Raw genomic sequence first — 20,232 nt, 5'->3', positions numbered from 1 at the left:
GCGTTGCGGGTCCGATTCTAATGGACTAGACCCTCAGGGTTGTACTGTACAAGTTTGCAATTGCGCGGCCAACCTATTTTCACTAATTATAAAGATTAATTATGAAAGTTAATTAACGGCTGCACTAATTACTGATACGCCACTACCTTTCAGTAGGCACCATCGGAATAGTATAGAACGGCTTTTCCGAAAGAAAAACAAAGCGCGAACTTAATAAAATTCTGTTCAGAATTACGTGATGCACCCTGTATGCACATCCTTATAATAATAATAATAATAATAATAATAATAACGGTGCCGTGATGTGACACGTTGTCTGCCCAGTGTGGCAACATGTTGCACGTGCGGCAGAATAGGAAAACAGATAATTTCGACCACCTGGGGTTCTTTTGACGTGCGTCGGAACACGTGCGCAGTGTTTACCTCACCCACATTGCTATACGGTCAGTGATGGGCAGTACTTCAAGTACTCGGTACTTTAGTACCTAATGTACCTTTTGGGGCACCTTTACTTTACTTCAAGTAATTCTGCTGCATAATACTTTCTACTTTACTTGAAGAACAGTTCGCTGTACTTTCCGTTCAAGTGCTTCAAGCATCCTTCTGTGAGCCTTGCTAGGTCGCTTCGGGACAGCCGACACCGCATCCGGCCCGTCACCGCGGCCTCTATCGTGGTGTTCACAGCACTGGAACTCGGCCTATTTTAGCCAGTTCGCAATGCTATCCGAGCCGATAAATTGGCACGCCTCAAAGTGCTCTTGCACGTTGTTTTCTCATGCATATAGCGTCCGTGTGTTGTTTGTCTGAGAGGTTGCATTTGAACATATGTGTGTGCATATTAGTCTACTACTCTATGTAAAGAGTTAAAAGGCTCGGCATGAATACAGCACGTTGTATTCGAGGGTATTTGGTAAGTACTTCAAGTACATTTACATACTCTACTTTCTACTTTACTTAAAGTAATTAGCACTGGCAGGACTTTTTACTGTATTTAAAGTACATGTTGTTTGCGAAAACTTTTCCTGGTACTTTACCCATCACTGTCTACCGTCCTCGGTTCGGTTTGAACCCGCGATCTTGAGCTCAGCAAACCAACACGTTCATCGTACATCGTGTGTTCTGCAACGAATAAAATGAGCTACTGCGAAAGAACGACGAACGCAGGTGACCTACAGAGCGGGCGCGAAACCAGTAGTTTATCCTGATTAGCAAGCTCCGGGGGAGGGGGGTGCAAAAAATTGGGGGTGCAGTTACATTGTCACATTGGTACACAGGAAACAAATTGGGTGTATTGTCAAACATTCGGGGGTGGGGGTTTGGATAAATCACTGCGCGAGACCTCTGTTCCGCACATATTCAAAAAATCCTTTCACTAGTGAAAAGAGCGCGTCGCAGTACGAGGAGGCTTCGTGACGTAATATGTTACACGGACACGTGACTCGTGACGTACACCGGCGTAGCTCAAGCATGTATATGCGGCGCGTGAGCTGAGACGAAAGAAACAAAGAAAACAAGGCACGGGAAGTTTTCGACATCACGCGAGGATCGTGTAGGCCGTGCACGCCCGACTGTTTTTGTAAATTAGATTTCAATTGCATCAATTTGAACCTGAGCATGAGGGTCCTACAGAATGTCAGCATATTCCAGTAGTGGACGTATTAGTGACGTATCAGTAGTAGTGTATACGCTGTCAGTTTAGTTGCAGAGGTACGATAACGCATTATATGCAATGAATGACACACAAAAGGACTTCCATTTGCGACGAGCCAGGTGTAGCTGATGACAAGTGAACTAGATGGCGAACTCTTCTAGCTTCTTCATAGTCAGAAAGGCTACCTGTTCTTTTGAAACGCCGTCCTACTCGTCTCCGAATGACCCGCAGCTTTTCATCTTCGATATCTACCGTGTGGATTATCTGTGAGGATGTAACCACCCTCGGTGTAGCATTCAGCTATTCTGCTATCAAGTCGCCAAAGCCATTAACATCTGCCCCTCTGCACGCCTTTTCTTCGACTCCTATTGTAAACTGTCGCCCGTTTGTCAGTCGCACTTTTCCTTTGGAATGTCCAGACGCTGCATTAATTCATCAAACTCGACTGAACATGGCTTTTACAACTCAGTGGCGTTACCGCTTGTGAGAAATTGAATCTACTAGATGACGTCACTGTGGTGATCTGGGACATCTAGAGCGCATCCTTCTCCATTGCCCGCACTATAAACCCTTCAGATCCAGTGTCTTTAAATCAGGGGTGCCGAACTCATTCGTGTCCGAGGGCCGCATTGAGGAACTACGCTGGCCGCATACCACGGCTTTGGGGTAGCCTGTTTCTGATATAGATGACACAATACAGAACTTAAAATTACATAAAACGTATTACTTACCGTTGTAATAGTACGTAACATTAAGGAATAGTAAGGTACATTAAGGCTAGTCAGGGCAGAGAACGATGCCATTCGAGATTATGTTTGGGCTACCGAAGAACAACTACAACTTTATAATAAATGAATGGGGAGTTCACATCGTAACTGAAACTGCAAACAATTTGTTCGGCATCACGACGCCGAACAGTATCGTTAGCCTTGAAGGCAACACGGCCAAACTCGGGCTGATAAACACAGGGTAACCGGGGTAGCACCCCGATTCGTCCAAATGTTTATTTCGTCCAAGTATTCACAACGTCCAAGTACCCAGCACGTCCGAAAAAATTGGACATAGTGGGCATTGGACGAGCTGAACCAAAGGGGGGAAAACTTGACCAACCCGTCCAAATAACCGTACCGTCCAAACGCTTGTTTCGTCCGAAAAGGGAGGGGGATCTCCGAATGCCAGTGAACAATTGCTTCGTTTACGATTGAAAGTAGGATTTAAACATTCACACCGAAAGATGCCGTGCCATACACCAAGTAAAACGAAAAACAAATGATCAGCCTGCTCTGTTTATTTATTTTTCTTTCTTTCTTTTTTTTCATTCCAACAACTGATTTATTAGTTGAAGGTAAGATTTTAACATTCCCACTGAAAGATGTTATACACCGAGTAAAACGAGAAACAAATGCTCAGCCTGCTCCGTTTAGCTTTTTTTTTTTTCCTTTGAACAACTAACTTATTAGTTAGCATGGCCCAGCAAGTGGGACATGCGCTGCAGGTATGCCTTGATGACATGGGCAAACTGCTCTGTTAGGTTTGTGAAGGGTGCTTCGTTTCCCAGCATCGTTTCCCCTGAGCTGTATTTGGTATCATCTCATATGGCCCAAGTGTGCATAAGGCCCAAGTGATCAGAACGCCCAAATGTTCATAAGACCCGGAAAAATGTTGGGCCTTTTGAGCATTTGGGTCAAATGCGAAGGGCAGGGTAAGGTGTCCAGAAGGCCAAAATATTCATAGGGCCCGAATGGTCATATGGCCCGAAAACCAGGAGGGAAGACTGGGAGTGACCTAGATACTAGATAGTATGAGTGACCTAGAGTGACCTAGATAGTATTTTTCTTTGCACATATGCGCAATATTAATTAAATGCTGAATGCGACAGAGGAGAAAAAGGTAACTGAACTAAAAAAAATTAACAAATGTAACTTAACTAAAAATATTAATAAAAGTACTGAAATTAAGAAAAAAAATTTCAAGCAAATAAGATATAAATGTGACAAAAAGTAAAATACAAATAAATATTGAATCCTTACAGCGTTCAGTATTTCGCTCGGTACAGATTGGTAAGCTCTGTGCCTAATATTTATTGAACAACTGATTCGTTTGCCGCATTAAAAGCTTTTCAACTTTCGCTTGAATACTGCTATGACGCACAATATGTAGCGCTTTTTCTGCGAAGGTATCCAAGCCGGGCACGGCAGTAGCGTAGCTAGAAAAAAATATTTCTGGAGGGGTTCAGGAGGAAATTTGCATAGGAGATAAGGGTTTACTCCTCGTTTCTCTCTTCCAGATGCGCTACCAAAGGTACGATTTCGGGAGGGGTCTGAACGTCGCAAACCACGCCTACGCATGGGACCGTTTTTTCCGCTCTAACCCATCGGTGTAATTTTTTTTGAGACCATTTGTTCCGTCACCAAATTTTCCGGGGCCATTTTTCGGGGCCGTTCGACCAAATGGCGCTCTATCAAATAGGCGGACACCTTCGAATTGATTATGTAACTGAATTCTTTGGAGACTACATTTCACAAAACGGAAGAAGCGCATTGTTTGTGTTCACGTGAGATGCGCGCTGCAGAAGGAGCATATTCCACTGAGTGACCGAGTGCAATTGTCCAAAATGGGCACTGCTTGATGAACATAATAAATCTCAGTCCCGAGCAAAATACCAAGCCGTAGCGATTCTCGGCAAAGTGTGGAATTCCTGCGCAGTCACACCTGAAAAGCGATTTTACAGAAAAGTATTTCTCGCATATAACTCGCACTGATAAAAGTACCGCATTTTTCTGTGTACAAGCTCCGTTATATATAAAAAAAAGTTCTCTGAAGAAGTCCTGCGCAGGATGATGACGCGCATATGATGACATTAGATGACGCGCAGGACTTCTTCAGAGAACTTCTTTCAATGTGTAACGGCGCTTATACACTGAAAAATACGGTCGAAAAAATACACTGTGAGTCTTCCTTTCTGGTTTTCGGGCCATATGACCATTTGGGCCTTCTGGGCGTTAGGGCCTCCTGGACACCTTATCCTGTCCTACTCATTTGACCCAAATGCGCAAAAGGCCCAATTTTTTTCGGGTCTTATGGACATGTGGACGTTTTGGTCACTTGGGCCTTATGCCGTCCGTAACGTCATGTGGGGTTGGCTCTTGAATTTCATGCGCAGCGAATTACGCCACCCTTCGGCGTGATTGTTTGTGCGGAGATCGTCCTCATCCGCAAACTAATTCCAGAGATGAACGTTGGTAAGCCACTGCCGCTCGAAGTAGTCTACGTAAAGGCAAAGGACCGCAAGTTTCCTTTCAGATCCCTAGATGTTTCCAAGAAAGATCACTGACATTGGGAAACGCGGTACTTAGCGAGAACACAGTTATAGAAAACAACACATCGTTAACTGGACGGTCACTGTAGGTCAGCGGTCCTGTGAACGGGTTTGTGTTTTCTGTGATTCCCCGTTTGATCAATAATCCATTTGCTTTCATGAATACAGTCACCTGCCATTCACCCAGTGTCAAAATGGCCTGTGCTTTCATGAATGCAGCCAGGCAGTCGCCTGCCGAAAGGAGCGGGGCTTCTGCCGAAAGGAGCAGACCCTTTGGGAATTTCCCCATTTGGACGAAACGGGCTATTGGACGGTACGGGTATTGGACGCGCTGGACAAGTTTCTCCCCGCCTGTTCATTTCGTCCAAGTGTTCAGTACGTCCGGTTTTTTTCGGACGAATTAAATATTTGGACGTTGTGAGTACTTGGACGAAATAAACGTTTTGCGCCGATGTCAATGTACATGATGCCGCGAACGATGATGCGCCAGAATCACAGAATTCCGCAACTCCTGTCACTGTCGTTGGCAATGTGCCAAAGGTAATAGATAGGCTCCCAGTTCCGGCCCAGTCAGGAAAGAGAAGTTCTTGCTGTGCTCAAGGACTACCGCGACGTATTCGATTTGGACAGGAAGCAGGGCCGTACGTAGAGCTCTGCACGCACCCGGGTCCTGAACTGAAAACTGGTAACTGAAAGTAATCGCCTTGAAGCGACTCGAAATCATGCACTTAACTTCATTCACAACTTTTACCTTCGAGACATCCCAGGTTTCGAAACATTTGCTTACTAGCCCCTATGAAAACATTTTATATAACCTTCTTCCTCTACCATCACGACGCAAAATTACCGATGTCACATTGTTGCATAAATGCGTGCATTCCTGTATTGATTCCCCATTCTTACTAGGCCGCCTAAATTACTCCTATTCTGGTGGAACTCTCCGCAATCCCCCGGTTTACTATATATGTAAATTCTGCCCTAACGATCGACGCCGCACATTGTCAAGTGATTTCGTCCTTTCCTTAGCCTTTCTTCGATGATATCCGAGTAACTATTATACAAATATTAATTGTACTTGTCCTACGCCCTGCGTATCACACAGGCGTCCCATGTAATCCACGTTCTCTTTTTGTCTTTTGTTGTTATTTTTTTCTTTTGCTTATTTATCGCTAACATATTGTCGAAAAGGGGAAAAAAATAAAACACTGTCAAGGAGCCCGCGAAGAGGGAATCACACACGTAACATGAAAAACGGTTAGGAGCAACTAATATTTATTCGAACAAGAACTTTCGTGCAAGAGACTGCACTTCTTCAGGTTACACAACTAAGTGCGACACGAGTATATATACCAAGTGAACAGATACAATAAAACAGGTTTCCAGAACTAAGTAAACACAAAAGAACCAGACAGTAATACAATGCATCACGTGAGCAACCGTCACATAAGAATCAGGAAAGAGAAGGTGTACGGGTAAATGAGACATTCGGAGAATTGGGGTTCAAAAGATTTGGTGGTGAAAAAACGGGGGCACAGGTGGATGTCTAGCCGTGTACGAGGGGAACACAGGTTTTGTTGAACTGCGTTGGAAGGTACGGGTGACCTTATGGGCTGAAGGGAAAATGGAGCTAAGAATGCTAAGAACAGAAGGTGAATGGAGTAGCTTAGCTGGATGATGGGTTGAACAACTGCAGCCGGATAGCAAGCCCCCGCTAAGGGTGGCTAACCTTCCGCAACCCATATAAAACCAAACCAAACCAACTGCAGAGGACCGCCATGAACGTTTAGTCCCCGTGGTTTTAAAGAAGAAAATTTAGAAATGAAGAAGGACTCGCGATTTTTGCGTTTGCAATCGGTGGTGTAGCCAGCCTAACATATTGTCTCTAACTACATGTGTTTGCTATGTTATTATGCGTTATTTCAATTGTGTATGTGTCTGCTCTTGTGTGTATGTTATGTCACGCTGGTTGGAGACGGAGAAGCCCCCCCCCCCCCCCTCACTCTCACGATGCGTACTCTCTCCCTCGTTTCTTCTTTTTTTATCGTGCCGCCTCGTCTGCAAAGAAATGTTTCGGCGGACGCCCTGGCTTATGTCAGTAGGGAGATTTAGCAGATTGCAAGGTCTTTTGCGATAACGGTATCGAAGACATAAAGCCAAGCACCCGATTCCTTTGAAGTAGCTGACATGACGTTTTTCATCTTCCTTTATCGTATAGTTTTCGTACATCACTTCTTAAATGCTGGGAGGGAGGCTTGCTTAAATGTAGGGAGGACAGCAGGAATGAGTAGGGGGTTGGTGTGCGTCCTGGGCCGACTTCAGCGGTGAACACCCAGTCTTCAGCACAAGCACCAACAAGAGGACGCTTTTACCCAGTCGACCATGCTCCGTGTTTCTGCACGAAGCCTATGGAAACCTATGGTCGCGTTTGCCGTTGAGCCGCATGCAAAGCATGTACGATCACGGCGCTGGGCTCGTCCTACATCTGTTGTAATGCTATCGTATTTCGTATTTAATTGAATTGTGTAATGATGAGAACAGCGACAATACGTTGCATGTTCGACCGTGATAGACTGCTTAATGAATTAAATGAGATTTCGAGCAGTGCTAAATATCGCGCCTTAAAGTTTTTTAATGTGTATGAGGAGTGTCTCGAAAAATAAAGGTAGTCTATGTTCATGATTGCAACAACTGTCACTTGTGCGGTAGGGAAGGCGAGCCTCACTTTACACAGCCATTTTCTTTCCATGCGGCTGAATTGCTTACGTCGTTTGCTGCTGTTTCAGCTTTCGAAACGTACAGTGTATGAGTAGAAAACATTCTTCACTGCAAAGAACTTGCTGAGGGTTCCGACGAATATGGCTGTTTTATTGGCGGCCGTCACATAATAATCTGTGGCTTGTAGGGTTGACATTGATGAAGATTTTGTGCAGCAAAGGTCAAGGAACTTCGCGAATTACAGCCGCGATATTTAAAATATCTCTGTAAAGGCGCCTTACTGACAAAGAACGGTCCTGGGACAAAGGGACCCAAACCGTGGCCATATGGCTGATATTTCAACTGGTCGCATTTTAAGCGCTATGCACGATGAGTTTGTCTACGTCGGGTAATGTCATAATCCCCCCGGTCTCCCACTCCTTCCTGCTGTCCTCTCTCCATCTGTCCATGTATGTACGCCGCTCATAGCCACAGTTGCTTCGCGTACACTAACACAACACAAAAAACAAGCCAGAACAACACCAACAAATCCTTGAAATAGTAGTGAACGAATTCAAAAGTGTTGATAGCGATCCTTTTTCTGGGGATGAAATATCTTCTCCGCCTGGTATAATTCCGCTATTCGATGCGTCACGTACCGCGATCGACGTTCTCTTCAAGTTGGTACGAGCGGCATCGCTAGTGGAGCGTGCGTAATCACCCACGCTTTGAAAAGAAATGTAAAAGACGGGCTTCGCTTCCATGAATTTTCTCGAGGGATTACTGCTGATGATTCCAAAAGCGTATCTACAGCACATGCGAACGCATAAACAAACGTATCGATACCTTGTGTGTGAATTAAGAGGGAAACGAACTTTATGTGCCCGCACTGACGACGTTTCTTTGAGACATCCCCATAATTAACCATTTAGCTCACTGCCATACTTATGTTTGGTAGACACAGAAGACATTAATACTGCTCGCCAATGTTTCTGCAACTTTCAGTTTGAAACCAGCATTAATTAACATTATTTTGTGTAGTTTCGAATAACACTTAATTAAAATAAGGTAACTTGGAACATAAAATAAAGAAAAAGACGAAGAGAGATTGAGGGATGACAACGAACTTGACATTTTGCTTCATGTTCGTCCGTTGTCGTTCCTCAATCTCAATAGATGTACCCATGTCCAGATAACTCTGTTTTCGTAAAAATAAGGTTCCCTCACGCTCACGGAAAGGAAAGCATTGGAACACATCCTGCTCATACTACAGGTGTCCGCGAAACTTTGCGCGCTTTACTATTTGACCCGAGAGCTTTCATTCCAATGGACTTTATATACAGGCTTAGCAATCGCTAGACAGCACAAAATGCCGCCGTAATTATTCACCTAAAGTGCCCTCAGGTAACCAAGCAAGCACACTCATGTTGGCGCTGATCAAGATGCGTCGGCTCGTATGCTTCGGGGACTCTCTTATTTCATTAGCTAATATGCAGGATTGATTGAGTAAAAAAATATGGAGACGTGAGTCCCGACGAAGACACTAAAGGTTGAACGCATCGTAAAGTCCGTCCTCCATGCTAGAAAGTACTTTTGAAATCACGTTGTTCGAAATGAAATCATGTATTCAGCTCGGACAGGACATGAAGCGCAACTAAACTTCATTGAATAATTCGCGAAGAGATGCTGGAGAAAGAACCGCGTACGTCAAAATACTGTACAAGTATCGCAGTAGACTGACAAACATCAACTTATCGACTCAACTCAACTCAAAGATGAGACGCTCGCGCTGCGTGGGCGGGGGGGGGGGGGATATAGGTTTATTGCAAAGAAAAAACAAAGAAAGAGGGGAAAGGTTAGCCTGGATGCGTGGATCAGCTGTTCTACTGACGTATAGTTAGTTAGTCTATACGACCGGCTTCAGCCGAATAAAGATGTTCGTTCTTTGACTCCGCCCGGTCTTGGTGCAGTACAAAAATTGAAGACTAGCGATTATCTTCTCCCGAGGCCATGTCTACTGGCTCACGGCTGCGAAACGCACTGGCTCAGCTGCGGGCGACCAGCAGTTTTCTCAAGGTGCCGCAGTTCTTCGCGTCGAAAGGCCTGGGATCTTCGATCCAGAGAAGGATGAATGGAAGTATATTGCATTAGTTTCAGAGCTGCCTTGCAAGTTGCACGGGTCACCTCTGAAATCGACAAACGCAATTTACTCATTGCCTCTATGGATGCGGCGGTTTTTAAGCGATTGTACCACTTGGTACAACCAAGGGTCATTACGGAGGTTTCATTTGAAGACATGATTACGGCTCTAGATGAGACTCAAAGAATTCGAAAGGGCGAAGCTTTTTTTCCACTCGGCAAGAAAGATTTCCTCAATCGTCTGCGTAGCATTGTGGCGACTTGCGAGTACGAGGCAGAAACTGATATACGTGCCTGCTCGTTACTTACCGCTTTTATCGTCGGTCTTCGAGATCAGCGCATTCGAGCGAAGCTGGTGCTAAGAGAAGAATCTGACAATTGAAATTGCTCTACGGCTTGATGAAAGCTCCCTTGCGGCTGAAGCTGGATGTCGTGACTTTAGACGCGGCGGTGTTCGGGAAAATTTCGTAGAAGACAAAACCTGGAAGCAAGTGTTTTCGTTGTGGCAATCACAACCATGACGAAAGTAATTTTCGTTTGAGCAATGAGTCATGCCACGAATATGGAAAGCGGGGACACATAGCCAGCATGTGTACTCAACGGCAACACGCACCACGCACCACACCAGCCGAAGAACAGAGCCTCTTCAGCAAGAAAGGTGCAGATTGTCCACATTTCCAATGTTCTTGCTGTTTCTGAGTGCTAGGAAAAGTTTGTCACAATGGTCTTGGCCAAGGAATGAGGCCTTGTATTGTCCTTCTATATGTGTTCCAGCCTCAGAACATCAATTGTCTCATATTCAACCCAATCTTCGTCCGGTATTATACCGGCTCCAGTGTTTCAACCAGAGGCCCTTCAGCGTTCTGGGAATGAGTCTTTCTGTCTAAACTCAACTTCTGGTTGTCCACTTCCTCTTGAGTTCACTTCCACTTCCCATCCACTTCCACTCCAACTCGACTTCCGGTTCTCCACTTCCAGTCTAACCTGATTTCCGGTTGTCCACCTCCGGCCTATACTTGACTTCCGGTACGACACTTTCAATTGCTACATGTACGTTCATTTAATTACCTTTAAATTAGCCTCAATTACTTCCAATTATATATACTCTGTAATTGCCTTTAATTACCTCCGGTTACATGAGGTAATCTTGGATTTCATTTAATTTCATTTAATTACGTTTACTTGCTTTAATTACTCTCAGTTCCCCTCTAATTGATGTTAATTACCTTTAATTACATGTAACTACCTCCGGTAACCTGTAGTTAGCTTCGGTAATCTTTATTTCATTTAATATTTCTTTTAATTACATATATATCTTACGTTCATTGCCTTTAAACTCAACTTCCTTGCTTTAGTTGCCTTTAATTACCCTTACCTCTTACTCTTAATTACCTTCGACTACTTCAATTTCAAATCATTTACCTCCATTTAGATTTACCCTCTTATATCCCCTATACATGTCCACTTATACCTCTGCCTCGCTGAGGCTTTACCATCTCATACACGGACACACACACACACTTACAGCAGCTTTTTCCAGTTTGACACTCCTAATGCTGACGCATTAATGTCTCAGATTTGAGAGTAAGCCTATTGCATGAACATTCTGAGACCGTTCGCGTCTCACTCGCGTGAGATGGAACTTGAGACTGGCGGCACGGCGACTGACCAGCGGAAATTATGCCATGTGCTAACCGTCCAATGGCAATGATGATAGAAGTGCCCCTATGCTGGGATGTTGGAGCGGGCTGCTTCCATGACCTTCAAAGCTTGTGTACTTCTCAGAGGTAGTCATCGTAATGGTCGTCCTATTTTGCCTGCCACTTTCAGATGCGGCAAAATATCACTATGTCGCTAATCTGTACGGTACAATGTATTCGCGTAGCATCGTTTCATCTACGAATGGCATACACAGCTCCGCTTTTCAAAATGGTTATAAATTACATCGTCTGCCTCTTATTCAGTGCACCAGTTGATGCAACACACGTGAAAGGCTTGCAAACGGATATTCAAGTAACTTCGCCACATTGTAAAGTCATTCTGTTCCATAAAATAAACAAATAAAGCTTTGTGCGCCCAAAGTGAAGAACAGAGTGGGTTGGTTGGTATGAGTCTGTAACATGAAACGACCAGCAGAAGAAAGGACGTAGACAACAGACGACTCTGGATAATGCAGACAACTACACATCGTCTCTATGTCTCATCGGGGAGTTCCACCGGTTGCACGACAGGGAGACGGTACCCAAATAAACCTCTACCCGAGAAACGTCATGATAACGTTGGTAGACAGACTGAAACCGAAACAAATCGGAAGGGGAGGGCTTTGTTCCACGAATGGACACTTGTTCGCTGGCTCCTATAGACCTCTACCGAAGAAACGTAACCGTGACGTAATCATGACATTGGTAGACATAGTGAAACCGAAACAGCGCAGGCGGAGAACACCGCCGTTACACAAAGCCATACTCCTTCACGAAGGTCACGGTTGGCTTCTTTGTATTAGTGGTACACACAAATGAGGTCACATTTTTAGTTGCTTTCGTGTCTTCATTCGTGTTCCCAGTCCACCGCGGAAAGAAAAGAAGGCTTCATCCCAAAAGTTGCATCGTCTGAAAGTTAGTGTCGTAATCCTGTGCGGAATGTGGTTTGTTATTACGACTTAGTTGGCGCTTACTTTGTATAGAGCAAGACACCACGTGCACTTCGTGAGAAACTGGTGCCACAAGATGGAAGAGCCCAGTAGCCATCTTCAGAAAGGGCTGCAGAAAGGAATGGGCTACCCGGAAGAGAGGAGCAGAACAGGGTCATACAACTAATAATATGTAAAGAATCGCAATAAAATATTACAATATGAGAAGCCACATTTAAACGTTTACGACTTATTGATTTTTTTGCTATAGTAGTTCCACTCTACCACGTTGGCGGTGCTGTTGTACCATCTGACGTCATTTGTTTGTAAACACGGATAGGTCTATTGAAAGAAAAGTAGGACCGAAGGTCGCGTCCCTTTCAGGGACTATCGTAATCCCCTCAAGACAGTGGCCTTCGAGCGCGACTTTGTTCGCCTCTAGCTTCGAGCATAGTTCAACTCTACCAAATTGGTGGCGCTGTCGAACACTATGACGTCATTTGTTTACAGGCAGGGAGAGGTCTATTGGCAGGACGGTTACAACTGCCACTTGAAATTGAAGAACCAATGGATGTCATTATATGAAAATTTTCCACTTTGACAACAAAGGGAGCGAAACGCAATGTAGCAGACCATCGCAAAATAACTGCATGCGAGTGACAGATCAAGAAGGTATACCGCCTGTATCAACTAAGCAGAGCAGTAATTCTCAAGTTCAGAACGCATTTGAATGTAGTAGTTACCTGTCTCCAAATCTAAGAATGCTACATGGGAACGTGCTCAGGCACGATCTCAACTTTGCTCTCAACTTTGCTTTATGCTTTATCACACCGAGCTCGAGTGTGAGACCGATCTCAATTAGCTTTATGCAAACGAGTCCTAGTGCTCGTACGAGGAAGGTTCTTCCCTCAGGTTTCCCATGTGGACATAACATGACACAGGGACGAGCCAGCAAAAGAGCTTCCATGCAGCGTAGCTTGTGTAATTGCGAGTCGTCTTGGTCTTCGACGTCTCTTGGTCCAATTTGTCCTTGTTCTCAACTCAGGTTCAAGGAGATTCCACCGTCCCAGCTTCCATGTGTCTCGATACAAAATGCAATACGTCTCGAATGTCCCATCCTCTCGAAATATCGTCTTTCTGCGCGACGTTTCCCTCTCACAATAATGGAGGGTATAAAACGAGTCACCTCGAAACGCAATTTTCGCACGAATCAATGTCACGCAAGAACGGCGTTCCCACTCCATCAAAGGACTCGTATTACTTTTTCCTTCTAATATCTTCTCTGTAGGCACTTTTTCGCATTTATGTGGTAAATACGTTCTATGATATGGCTGTGGCTATTGAACGCGTCATCTTGGGAAATAGCTGTGAGTAGAGTATGACGCGCTGAGCAATATATCCCCCAAGATGGAAAACTTATCGGGAACCGAGATTTCATTGGCATATGGTTAACGTAAATGTTTCTACCCATGTGGCCCAAAAAGACATTTTACCGTAATTTCCGACCGAACTGCATATAATGCCTACGACAATTGGCCTATACTTCAGAGTATTTATTGAAACTTAGGAGAGCCACAGTGCTGCAGTGGAACGCGAGGGGCATTCGCAATAAGCTCCCCGACCTCAAGTTGTTTCTTCTAAAATATCCCATTCCCATACTTGCCATAAGCGAAGCGTACACTAAGGACGACTTTAGACTCAACGGGTACAACGTATTTACATCTGGTAGCCAAGGCGTATCAAGGACTGTGCTTTGTGTTCGGAAGGACCTAACGGCCGCCCGATTACAGGAGCCGCATATTTCTTCCGCTGACCAAGTGAGATGCAAGGTTCGACTGGGCAACATTGTACTTACTGTTGTAAGTTTGTATCTCCCGCCCTCTATTACCTTGTCGCAGCAGAGCATACGGGACATATTTCTTGGGCTACCACCGCCGTTCCTGGTAGTGGGGGACATCAATGCCCACCATCCACGGTGGGGAAGTGCACGTACAGACAGGAGGGGAATAAGATGGGTTGACGTCATCGACGAAATGGACCTGTGTCTGCTCAATGATGGTTCACCAACGTTCCTGCGTAGAGATTTCTCAACTGACGTCCTGGACGTGTCCATCTGCTCAAAAGATGTTTCCAGGAGTCTCTCGTGGTCGACTGATGTCGATGGGAAAGGAAGTGACCATTTGCCCATCTACATTTCATGCGACAGGTATACTGGCCAACCCAGGACCAAATTTGTTAGGTTAATTAACTGGAAGGACTTTCGAACGTCTTGTTCAGAATTGGCGCAGCCGAACATGTCAGCAGAGCAGCTAACCGAAACGCTGACTACTTCTCTTCGATGCTGTTCGCGAACCGTAAAGGTCGCGACAGGACATATGGGAACAAATCCTCGCGTGGAACAACTACGAGCGCAAAGGCGGAGAGCTGAACGAAAGGCTAGACGATCGGGGCTGTTTCAAGACATCATAGAAGCCCGGCATGCTGCCAGGGTAGTACAGACGGAACTAAAGAATGTTGACAGAGAGCGCTGGCGTCAATTCTGCGCAACGCTGTCGCCTTTTACTCGCGCTGCCAGAGTGTGGAGCGTGGCCCGGAGTCTGAGAGAGACCCTCCCGCCCAAAAATCCTTTGGGAGTGCTAGCGCTGTCTCTCATGCGGTCCGAGAACTCTGTTGCGGTGGACTTCTGCAAGATTATATCCGCAAATTCGCAAGCTTCAAACACTGACATATTCCGCGCTTCCACTTCCGAGATACAGGAGGCGATCTCACGAAGAGAACCAGTGGTGAACGAACAGATGGATATGGACTTCACATTGGGTGAATTCAGAGCCGCGGTGTGCCTGTCACGAGCACACTCGACGCCAGGTGGAGACGGAATCTCCTATCGAGCCATCCGAAACCTTAGCGACGGCTGTGTTTCCTGTGTGATCCATGTCTTCAATACATCATGGAGAAGCGGTGAAGTGCCGCAGTCTTGGAAAGATGCCGTAGTAGTCCCGCTGTTAAAGCCTGGAAAGCACCCATCTGACCTGTCATCCTTTCGTCCAGTTAGCCTGACGAGTTGTCTTGGTAAAGTCTTGGAGCGAATGGTCTTGCATAGACTGGAGTGGTGGCTTGAGGGTCATCGTACCTTCCCCGAAGAGATGGCAGGCTTCCGTCGGAACCGTAGCTCCATAGACTCTGTTCTCGATCTCGTCACCACCGTCGAGCAAGCGAGGAGCCAGAAGAAAATAGTCATGGCAGTGTTCCTGGACGTCAAGAGAGCCTACGACACCGTCAGTCATGCCAACGTTCTGCATCTTTTGTTGCAAGCAGGCGTTCCCGACAGAATGTTCTTGTGGCTGGCTGATTTTTTGCGCCACAGAACACTCTCTGTTCGCACAAAAGAAGGAGTCACTTCGAAAGTTGTCTTGACTCAGGGCGTACCACAAGGCAGCGTTTTAAGTCCTATCCTTTTCAACCTTGTAATGGCAGGCCTAAAGTCCTGTATCGCCCCTAAAGTCAATATATCTATCTATGCTGATGACGTCTGCATTTGGACTGTTGGGAAATCGAGGCCTGCAATCCTACGCCGTCTTCAGCATTCCCTGGATAACATCTTGCGGTACCTAACGGAGGCAGGCATGGATATATCAACTGAGAAAACAGCAGTCATGGCTTTTACTCGGAAGCATATGCATCGGTATCAGCTCTTCCTTGGCGATACGCCTCTTAGGCTGGTAGCACACCATAGATTCCTGGGTGTCATCCTAGACTCCAACTTGTCCTGGAAGAAACACATCGATCACCTGGACACAAAGGCACACCGGTGGATTTCCGTCATTCGCCACTTTGCTGGGCCGAAGTGGGGAATGAATGAGAAGTCTCTTCTGGCCATCCACAAAGCCCTAGTCCGAGGGACTCTGCTATATAGCCTACCAGTCTTGCACGGAATTTCACAGACGCAAGAACAACGACTGCGGTGTATTCTAGCACGGAGCTTAAGGGTATGTCTTGGCGTTCCGAGAGCCGCGGAAACGCGGATGGTGATAGCAGAAGCCCGCGAAATACCCATTGAAGTCTTACGGCAGAGGGAGACCATTCGCCATTACTTGCGCCTCAGAGCACACCACCGCCGCCATCCACTAATAGCAAAAGTTTGTCGCCGGAAGCAATGTAACGCATACAACTGTTTCATGGAAGTGAAACCTAAGGTTCCCCCGTTTTCTGCAAGATCAGTGGTGCCCACGACGCCTCCGTGGTCGCTTCCAGTGCCATCGATCGCATTGTCAATTCCTGGTCTTAATGTCAAACGAAACCAAGTGCCTACATCAGTTCTGAAACAGCTTGCAGCGGATATGATGCACAATCGCTATTCTGACCACACTGCAGTTTTCACTGACGGATCCTCCAGTCATGAATGTTCATCGTCTGCATTTGTTATTCCAACTGATGGTGTGTCACATGGATACCGTCTCTCACACCGCACATCATCAACGTCGGCTGAGTTATATGCTATCCTGTTGTTTCTACGTAAGACGCCCTGTGACGATCCGCGGGCCTGGGTCATCTACTCAGATTCAAAGGCTGCTCTTCAATGTATAGCCAACATGGGAATACGTGGATCCCTCGCCCCAGTTGTCACTGATATCCTCCATCAGGTTCAGCGTCTAAGCGATCACGGTCATCATATATCCCTGCAGTGGGTCCCGGGTCACTGTGGTTTGAACGGAAACGAAGAAGCCGACAGAGCGGCAACGGCTGCCCAACAGTCTCGGACTGTTGTACCAACGGTGTTATCAAGAGGAGACAGGCGATCACTTCTGAATGAGCTCATTCAGCCACTAGCTCGCCAGCAGTGGAGTCGGGACATCACTGACGGTCTCTCATGTATTCGGTGGATCCCACTATGTCCTTCTCAGTTCCTGACCGTTTACCACGCTATTTTACGTCCCTCCTGCACAGGCTTCGTCTCAACGTTGCCTTCACTCCCCAATTCAAGTGCCGAATCGGATACTGTGACAGCTGCCTATGCGCCAAATGTGGCGTTGTAGCGAACATTGAGCACGTCCTACTAGAATGTAAGCTCTACGAAACGGAGAGGCGGCAACTCTGTGCTCAGCTGAGTGGTGCTAGCCGACAGACGTTCAACCTGGCTGCAATTCTTGGCCCATGTCAGAGCCATGTCCAACATCGTCGAGGGCTTCTGATGTTCTTGGAGTTCCTCTTGGCTACCGGCTTGCTCCAGACGCTGTAGGGTCCTCCCCTGCATCTCAAGGACCATCGGCGCTTCTTTCATATGCTTCTTCCTTTTGTGCGACGTATAGCGTTGCGCAACCAGAGGACGGGAGTTCGAGTTGTACTTGCACATAACTTCATTTTCATATTTCACATCTCACGCTTCTCGTGTAATGGGGTAGGGTACTGCTCTCAAGCGGTGAATCACCCCAGGTCATAGTCATGATTTAGTTGTTGTTGTTGTTGTTATTGAAACTTCTGTGGTAGCGTACATCACTTGTGCGCAGATAAAAACGTAGGACACGATGCATAACTTGAAAACCCGAGACTGGGGGACAAAAAACGACAACACAGACAAGGTCCCAAACACAGCTGAAAAATTTACTCAACTACACAAACATATAGAGTGTTCAAGTGGGTGAGATAGAAGGGTGAGGAAAACGTATGAACATGACACGATGTCTCGGAGCAGCACGCAAGGTTTGTCGTCATGTCTCAAATTGTGCAACTTTTTCTGAGCTCTAATACTTTCGCACAGCGAACGTGCACCATATGTAAGCGTTGTAGACGACATACAGAAGACAGTAATAACATAAGGATGCAAGTAATAAATATGTAATTGGTACTCTAGCGCTTGCATGAAGCAAGGGTAACGTGGACCAATATAAGACGCACGTAGTTTTATGAAAAACGAAAAACGTGCCTCAAGTACACCCTGCAGGTTGCTACTCAAATGACTTACCAGCAGTACACACATGAGTGTAAGCAGCAGTATCACAGAACGCAGAATATCTGGAGGACAAAGCAGAAAATTACATGCACCAGCTACAGAAACAAAATTCTATCACCTGTTCCCCGCGAGGCTCATCAACATGTCTGCGCTTAATGCAACAATTCTTATTGCTCCTGAACTTTATCTACATGGTGACAGTTGATGCACACAGTTTGCACATAGAATGGGTTCATTTGATAGAGTAACATAGAATACGTTTATTATACAAAAAAATAGGGGGAAAGGTTAACCACCGCTACGGCAGCTTGCTATTCCCAGGGAAGAAAGGAAAAAAGAAAGACCGAAACAAAAAGAAAAACAAACGAACAAAAAGGAAAACGAACACGAAATTGGTCACAGTTCACCCAGAAGGCCACAGATCCGTAGAAACTGAACAAGTGCCTTTGTCACCTGACTAGATTGTGTGGCGTATGCCCCAAGTAAAATTGCCTCAAATAGAGTAAAATTGGAGTGAGAGATCGGGTTACTCTCCATTTACTCTTTTTTTCTCTAAGGGGAAACTCGTTCTGAAGAGTCAGCCAAATTTGGAAGAGTAACCCTGTAACGTGAAACGTACCAAGAGAGTAAAAACGCTTCCAACAGAGTAAAAAAGAGTAAAATCTCGAGTTACTCTCCATATACTCTTTTTTTTTTAGGGTGTAAGAGTCAGCCAATTAGGATCGTGTTTTCAACGACAGTAGCCAATCACGAACGTGCTTTCAGCGGGCGAACCGTGAAGACGAGCCAGCTTCATGGGCAGCAGCGAGTAGTAAACGTCCCCCGTAATAAATGGGAAAACAAAATAAAGCCTAACATTGTCCCATATTGTTTTCAGGAATAATTTTCTGGAAAGCGGTTTGTACTTTTAGGCGCTACAGGTTCAAATTTACGAAGTCAGCTGCCATCATTTGCAAGTTTCCCAGAACTGCGAATCGCGGTAGCAGATGAATTCTGACTTTTCATGTCGACGTGGCGAAGGAATCAGAGGAGACCTTCTGTGTCTAGGTGGCGTTGGTAGTACCCGTGCGAATCCCTTGCTGGGCCCTTCGAAGCAGAAATAGCTGCATGCTTTACAAGAGAAGTTGAGCAATTGTGCCGTGAACAACCTGTGGCTGCGCTTCACAGAAGAATCAGCAAAAGCACCAGACACTGCACTGCTGATGATGACCAACTGACGAGTCGCAAGGCCCAGGCGCATGTACAGGGATACATCGACAGCTTGGAGAGAAGCCATAGCGCAGTCAACAACATAGGCCAGGCACATTGTAAGAAATGGCATGATCAAAGGATAGGACGCATCGCAGCATCAATATTTTCCCACGTTATCAGGTGCGAGAAACCCGACAGATACGTCAACGAGGTACTCCAGCCCAACCACAAGGCTTGGTCTGATGCCATTAGGTACTTCACAATAAAGATATTCCAGTGGAGGCCTAACTAACGGTAATGCAACTACATCAGAAACACGCGACAGGAGTGAAGACAGGGCTACATATTCATCCAGGATGACCATTAATTGGTGCTCCTCCGGACCGAATTGGTGGTAAAGTTCTAGTATACGAAACAACACATGACGCCACGGCAAGCTTGTTGGGACAAGAGGTTCTGTCCCGACCTCGTTGGACCACAGGCACACTCACGCTTCGGGCGCGTATAAGACAGGAAAGCCGTGCGCCTCAGATGAGAGGGGGTATGAGGCATGCGACGTCGGATGTAACCAAGGTTCCACTCTTAGCCCGGTAGCGGCTAAATAAGCGCTATTTTTTTGAAAATATATAGCGGATAAGGATAAACGGATATATCCGTTACAG

The 20,232-nt window shown here is 45.8% G+C and overlaps 1 protein-coding gene across 1 annotated transcript in view; it reads left to right on the top strand.

Moving 5' to 3' along the window:
• LOC135391500 (ankyrin repeat and fibronectin type-III domain-containing protein 1-like) overlaps positions 1 to 20,232 on the top strand; it is an 865,331-nt gene that overhangs the window by 198,623 nt on the left and 646,476 nt on the right. The gene's annotated exons all lie outside the window — the stretch shown is intronic.

This window comes from Ornithodoros turicata, chromosome 4 (assembly GCF_037126465.1).
Source record: "Ornithodoros turicata isolate Travis chromosome 4, ASM3712646v1, whole genome shotgun sequence".
Lineage (NCBI taxonomy): Eukaryota > Metazoa > Arthropoda > Arachnida > Ixodida > Argasidae > Ornithodoros > Ornithodoros turicata.
The sequence above is the reverse complement of the archived record's forward strand: the minus strand, read 5'-3'. Positions and strand labels throughout refer to the sequence as shown.